The following is a 7708-nucleotide window of genomic DNA, read 5'->3' as shown; positions in this document are numbered from 1 at the left end:
TTATGGCTAAATACTTGATGTCAATGTGTTTATTTTAACTAACACTTCTATTATATTTAGCTAAGAAAACGGCAACTAAATTATCACAATACATTTGTATTGGCCTACAAATATAATTCATGATTCTAATCCCGGATAAAAAAATCCGTCAACCATACACCATGCGACGTAGTTTCGAAACATGAATTGAATTGAGCTTCCATGGTAGAAGTATAGTAATCATATTTGTTTGTTTGACATAGCTCTATTACTCAGCATAAGAAGATATGCATATGTTGATTTTAGTGAATTGACACAACCAATATATAATCTAAATCATGCCTTGACCGGATCGTAAGTTTCTATGAACTTTTTGAGTCTGCCTTAATGGCTCCCTTCATCTCAGTCTTTATGAAAGTTATATAACTTTCCGATGCGATTTTCTGATTTCTTTGGGTCAATACTATTCCTCCTTGAATATGGATCTATGGGGTTACGTACCTCACACATATGACGGCTTCAGAGTCGGTAGGGAACAACCTCCCTGGGATCACATAATGCTAGAGGTTTATCTATGATAGTGCACTCAAATTCGCATTCCACTTTTTCTCCTTGTCTGTTATCTGGCATTTTTTATCATCACCGTGACCTTCTATAAAGATTAGGAATCGTCCCAGCCCAAGGATGGGCTCATACACAGGATCCACCTTCATCCCTTCACTTGCATCTTTTGGAAGGCCTTCTCAGTGATGATAGTGAGGGAGCTTCTGATGTCGATGAGTATCCTTTTGACAGTATAGCACTCAATTTTCGCCTCGACCATTAAGGTATGGGCATGCAAGTGGGGAATAGGTTTACGAAAGACAAAGAGTGATTCAAGTAGTCATACTTTTGAGTTGATTTTCGATTTTTGGTATATGGAGCCTTGGATATAGATATTTCGAATTGGGGTCCTCCAAATATGATGAGAATCACACATTTGGATTTCTTGCTCTCTAGTTCCTTTGCTCAATCGAAATCATAGTTGTCTTTTTTGATGAACTGGTCAAGTTTTCCCCTATCGATGAGTCACTCAATTTCCTTCCCTAGCTTAAAGCAATTGTCTATGTCATGAACGTTTACCTGGTGGAAGCGGTAGTAGGAGTTGGTGTCTCTTTCATACCCCTCCAATTTCTTCTTCTCCGGGTACCTATTGTTGGAACCGGAATTGAGAAACACATAAAATAACCGAACAAGATAATAGGCAGAGTCACGAACTAAGTCGATTTCTTTAAGACGTTCATGGAACTATCAGAAAAGTGCAAGCAGATCAAAAGCCCGGTCGCCTCCAGGATAAAATAGCCCACTCGTAATACGAGTTCATATTGCATAGTACGGACTTGTTTCTATCTACACTCTTTATTGCTCAGTTTCGAAAATTTACAGAGAAAGTATTGTATTCAGTGTGTTTGAAATGACAATCACAACAGGTATTTATAGAGGAAAAAAGAGTTGTTGTGTTCTGATTTAGTGGAGAAGAAAGAGGGAGTGAAATCAGGGTAGTAGGGAACTGGAATGACTGGTTCAAAAGGACCATATCAAAAGAGACGTTAGAGAAGAAAAAATATTTTAATTAATTAAAAAATATTTTATTCCGAATTTATTAAAATAATAATGAAAAAATATTATTATTTTTTTATGGAGTTTACACCACATCAACACAACCCGATCCGGCTCATATCGGACGGACAGACGGCGGCGGCGACGCCCGAGTGGTGGTCAAACATTAAGTAGGTCCTCACCATTTCACAAAAGTGGGGTACCCCTTAGGGCACACCCAAATGTGTGAGGACCTCCTTTATAAATATCACCACAAAGTGCTTTCTAAGCAATATGAGATCCCTTACTCTTCTAACTCTCTTTGAAGACTAAAATTTGGGCTTTTTTAAAAAAATCAAATTGGGCCTACAGCCCAAAAATCCCCCACTAGAATTTTTAGAAACGTTTACTAATCAGTTACATAAGGCTAAGCATAAACAGAGGTATCTTGTTATTTGAACCTTTGCGTAGTGAGTATAATTCAGCTTTTACTAGAGTGACTCGTAGTCTTGAACTCTATTTCTGACATTTTACCATGCCATAACCTTTTCAGAGTGTAGTTCTAGTAGCTCGTGCATTTATGGACATGCACGTCTATCTCGGTATAATAAATGCTATAGGGTTTTGCCCTAAACTCATAGGAAGCGGCCTCACTTCCACATTCATATAGCTGAGTCTATCAAAAATACTCTTGTAGCTATGTTCTTCACTCCAAGCGGAGTATAGACTTCATTAAGAGTTTCTATTATCTCAACCTCGCATCTCTTCAGAAAATTCATGCTTAACAATGCATAATCTAATTCATATTACATCACAACTTGTTGTTACCCATTAAACCTATTTCTTGGGATCTCTAGTCTATAGGTTGGGTTACCTTTGTGTGTAACTCATCACGGTAGGGGCATATACTTTTGCAATATTTTGGACTTTCTCTCTAGCTAATCCTTTCATCAAAGGATCGGTAAATTCTCTTCTGAGCGTATGTGATCCACTCTAACAGCTCCTTTAGAGAGCAGCACTCTAACAGTGTTGTGCTTACGACGTATTTATCATTTTTTTTATCATTATAATAATGGTTATGAATCTTAGCAATAGCCACAGTACTATCGTAGTGGATCAATACTGATGGAATTGATTTTTCCCATAAGAGAATCTCAGCTAACAGACTTCTCAACCAACTTGCTTTTTCACTAGTGGTGGCTAGTGCAATAAGTTCTGATTCCATAGTTGATTGAGCTAGAATAGTCTGTTTCTTAGACTTTCATAAAACAACACCACCAGTTATATCAAAAATATAGCCACTAGTTGCCTTAGAATCATCTGACAGGGTTTTCCAATCAGCATCATTATATCCTTCAAGGACTATTGGAAACCTTTGATAATGTAATCCAAGTTTCATGGTTCTTTTAATGTATCTTGTGACCATTTTCATAGTATTCCAATGCTCAACACTAGGTCTACTAGTAAATCTGCACAATAGTCTCACGATATAAGCGATGTCGGGTCTAGTACAATCAGTGGCATAGCAGAGGCTGCCAATTATGCTAGCATACTCTGATTGTCTTACACTGTCTCCCGTGTTCTTAAAAAGTTTCACACTAGGGTCATAAGATGTGCATGCAAATTTACATTCAAAGTAATTATTGCAATTAGTGGGGAATTAATTTTCCCCACTAATTTTTCCCCACAAAAAAATTCAATTTCTTGTAGTGTGATCTAATGAAATTCCATTTCCAGACCTAGTTATCTTGATGCCAAGAATGACATTTGCTTCTCCTAGATCTTTCATGTCAAAGTTTTCACATAGTATAGTCTTCACAGAATTCACAACATGAATATTAGATCCAAAAATAAGCAAGTCATCAATGTATAAGCATATGGTGCAAACACCATTTTCATATTTGTAGTAGATGCATTTATCACTTTCATTCACCTTGAAGCCATTTGAAATAATCAGATTATCAAAAAAATTCATGTCATTGCTTAGATGCTTGTTTTAGACCATACAAAGACTTATCTAACTTACATACTTTATGGGCTTGATAAAAAATTTACAAAACCCCCAAGTTGATCCATATCGACCTCTTCTTCTAATTCACCATTCAAAATGCAGTTTTAACATCCATTTGGTGCACCACAAGATTGTGTACAGAAGCAATAGCAATCAAAACATGAGTTGATGTAATTCTAGTAACGGGTGAATATGTGTCAAAGAAATCTACATTTTCTCTTTGTCTAAAGCCTTTAGCTACAAGGCGAGCTATATACTTATCAATTGAACCATCAGGTTTCAGTTTCTTTTTGAGGATCCATTTACAGCCTATTGGTTTACAACATGGTGGTAACTCTAAGTGCCAAGTTTTGTTTGACTCTAGTGAGTCCATTTCATTATTGATGGCTTTTTGCCATAAATCAGCATCTAAGGAGGTTAATACTTCTTGAAGGGTAAATGGGTCCTCCTCTATAGTGAATGCATAAAAGTCAGGACCAATGTCTTTAAAGACTATAGGTCTCTTACTCCTCCTAGGTTCAGATTCCTCACTCTCTTTATGCTCTATAGGTCTAACGACAAGCATGTTACTAGATGATGTACCCCCACTATTTCTCAATTTGAAAGGAAATCTATTTTTATAAAAATCAGCATCATTTGATTCCAAAATAACATGTGCATTCAAATCATAGAACTTATATGGTTTGTTATTCACAGCATACCCAATAAAAACACATTCATAAGCTCTACTAGCAAGTTTGACTCTCTTAGGATCAAGAATCCTAACATAAGCTAAACAACCCCAAGTTTTAAAATAGGACAGGTTAGGTGATTTATTTTTCAAAATCTCATAAGGAGAGATTTTACTTTTTGACTTAGGGACCCTTTTAGCATATAGCAAACAGTCAATAAAATTTCTCTCCACCAATGGGAGGCAGCGCCTAAACTAAGTATAATAGCTACTACAGACTTGATTAGTGTCTTATTCTTTCTTTCATTCAACCTTTCCATTCATTTCTAGTGAATAAGGCGCAGTGGTTTCATGTATAATTACATGTGATTTATAAAAGTCAATAAACATGCTAGAACCATATTCTATGCCTCTATCACTATGAAGTCTCTTAACTTTCCTATTGCACTGATTTTCTATTTCAACAATGAACAACTTAAACATATCAATAGCTTCACTTTTACTTTTCATCAAATAAACAAAAGTAAAGTCAGAATAGTCATCAATAAAATTTATAAAATAAAGTTTATCATTTCTAGTCAACTTTTCATCTAATTCACATATATCAGAATGAATTAACTCTAGAGGTTCAGAATTCCTAACAATAGATTTATGAGGTGTTTCTATGATTTTTGCCTGGCTACAATAATCACATTTCAAAAACTCATTTAAATTCAACTTTGGAGTTAACTCTAAGTTACTCATGTTCTTAATGATACGCTTATTAACATGATAAAAACGAGCATGCCAAACATTAAAGGTACACAAGGTATAAACAGAACCATTCACTTTATTAATTTCAACATTCAACTTAAACATGTCTTCAGTTGTATAACCTTTTCCTACAAACACATTATTTTTAGTTAAAGTAAATAAATATGCTCATATAGTCTGTGTGAACCCCGCCTTGTAGAGAAGATAGCCTGAAACCAAATTCTTCCTCATTTCTGGAGTATGCATCACATCCTTCAAAGTTAAAGTTTTTTTAAATGTAAAGTTCAATTCCACACTACCAATTCCAACAACAATGGTGGTGTTGGGAATCACCCAACAACACATTTTTATCTTCAGTTACAGCAGTATATGTTTTAAACATATTTCTATCTGTAGATACTCATTTTTATCCGGGCATTTTTTAAGCTTTAACTGATTATATTTGAAATTCTAACAAATTCGTAAATTATATTAGAAATACAAACTTTCTAGTACACATATAATTTATCAGAAAAATTAGATTTTTATACCAATTTTTTATATCTCGATATAATTATCAAATTATATTCGAGATGTAATTCATTGAAATAAAAAACATATTTTCCAAAGTTATAAATTATACTTGGGATATAATGTGTTGTGTTCTAAATACAGTATTTGAAATTGCTATATTTCGAATTTATTAATTAAGTTGAACTTTTATTTAACCATAATTTTCTAATTTTAATTTATTGGTTATGAAATCATATTGGAAAAATATTTATAATCTAAATATAATTTATAATTTCAAAATTAATTGTTAAAGTTATTCATATAACTTTAAAAATATTTTTTGGTTATACATTATGTTTAGAATATAATCTTAATTTAGAATAAATGAATTGACAATTAGAAACTAAATCCAACCGTTTGATAAGAGTTAAAAGTAAATAAAATGAATTAAAGTATTATTAATAAAGTGATGATATTAAGTTAATGTCACTTTTACACCTTTTCTCTTACAGGCCAAGTCCAAATAAAATGAGTCAAGATCCATATCAGTGTCAAATCAAGCTTCAAATCGGATCGGATCTACATCCCCAACAAAAACGGGTGAAGATCCATATCAAAAACAGGTCAAAGTCCATATAAAGTTCAGATCAAGATCCATATGTCCAAGTTGAAAATGGGTCAAAGTCCATATCAGAAGCAGGTCAAAGTCCACACATATCCAAATCAAGTCCATCTTAAAGCCAGATAAGATCCATATCTAAAGCGGGTCAGATCCACATTAAACTCAAGCCCAATCATTTGAGAAATACACCAAATCAATTTCAAATTCAATTCAGAAAATCAAGCAACATGTGAGACAATTTGAGCATTAATTAGGGGAGCTACTACTACAATAATTTCCCAAGAAATTCAAAAAGTCATCACAAGAAGACTTGCAGGATATGGGAATTAAATAATGAAGAAAGCCCGTCATTTAAGACAGCTCCCATACCTCTTCCTTCCTATAAACAGAGGAGCTCAACACAGAAAAAGAGGGGATCTTTGGTTAGAAATAGATTTGTAAAAAAAAGAGACAAGAAAGTTTCTGTAATAGTTTTCTTCTTCAATGTAGTGTAAAAAGAATTCACCAAAATTCAATATAAATCAATTCTTTTTCCATTTGATCTCCAAAGCTTTGAACTAAGAGTTTTTATTCCTAGTTTATAAAAACAGTGATTAAAAGCATTTATTTTGCTTTTAAAATGAGCTGATTTTGTAAACTTTGAATAAAAATCTATTAGTACTCAGCCCATTTGAATACATTTTTATTTAATGCACTTTAAATTTATGCTACTAACCTCACTAACTTCATATCTTCATTTGTATAAATATTGTTTATATTTATGTTTTACTAACTACTAACATTTATATTTATATGCCTTTTTACTAATCACTAACATTTATATATTCTTTACTAACCATTAACATTGATCTATCCCTCACATTCCAAACTGTTCTCTTTGATAATGTCATTTGAAATCCATTATTCTGGTTAAGGATATGTAAATACACTAAGTTCGGCCCTCTGATAATCTTTTTTAGTTTTAGTGTATATATCATGTATTAAATCCATAACCCAAAAAATATAATAAACTAACAATAACTATTTAAATTAGAATCAGATTAATTAACTTTTCTCCTTTTACCCATTTTACCCTTCTCACCACCGGATCTGGTTGCCCGGAAGTTTCCAGGAGCTGCAAAAATGAAAACACCATCATATTAAAATCATAGATAGACTAGTTCCAAATAAAATAGTAAATATATAATTTAAATAAAAAATCAAAACCAGAAAGTAAAAAAAAAGGGAACAAGCCTTACCTCAACCCGGACGAACAGACGGAGGAGACGACAGAGAAGTTGCCGTGATAGAACAGGCGAACGGCGGTAGACGGCAGTTGACGTACCAGACGGAACGGTGAAACTGACGGCAACTACGAACATCGGCAGAACAGACGACGAAGCTAACGAACAAACAGCGGTTCACAAGGAAGACGGCCGACAACGACGAAATCGATGGAACGCACGGCGCTGCTGAAGGGACGGAGACAACGGCGATGAACTACAGCAGGCAAACGAAGGACTTACGACCGGCGACGGTGACAGGAGGTCCGGCCATGGTTACGTTTTTTAGGGAGAAGAGAGGAAGAAAGGAAAGATGGGGATGGAAGCATGAATCTACACGG

The 7708-nt window shown here is 34.2% G+C and overlaps 1 long non-coding RNA gene across 1 annotated transcript; it reads right to left on the bottom strand.

Moving 5' to 3' along the window:
* Positions 1–7042: 7042 nt before the first annotated feature.
* On the bottom strand, positions 7043–7708 carry LOC136205280 (uncharacterized). The gene is made up of 2 exons (XR_010675879.1): positions 7344–7708; positions 7043–7219 (listed from the first exon to the last, which is right to left on the bottom strand). It is a non-coding gene; the product is annotated as an uncharacterized lncRNA (long non-coding RNA).

This window comes from Euphorbia lathyris, chromosome 9 (genome assembly GCF_963576675.1).
Source record: "Euphorbia lathyris chromosome 9, ddEupLath1.1, whole genome shotgun sequence".
NCBI classification, from domain to species: domain Eukaryota; kingdom Viridiplantae; phylum Streptophyta; class Magnoliopsida; order Malpighiales; family Euphorbiaceae; genus Euphorbia; species Euphorbia lathyris.
Note: the sequence above shows the minus strand (reverse complement) of the source record. Positions and strands in the feature narration are given on the sequence as shown.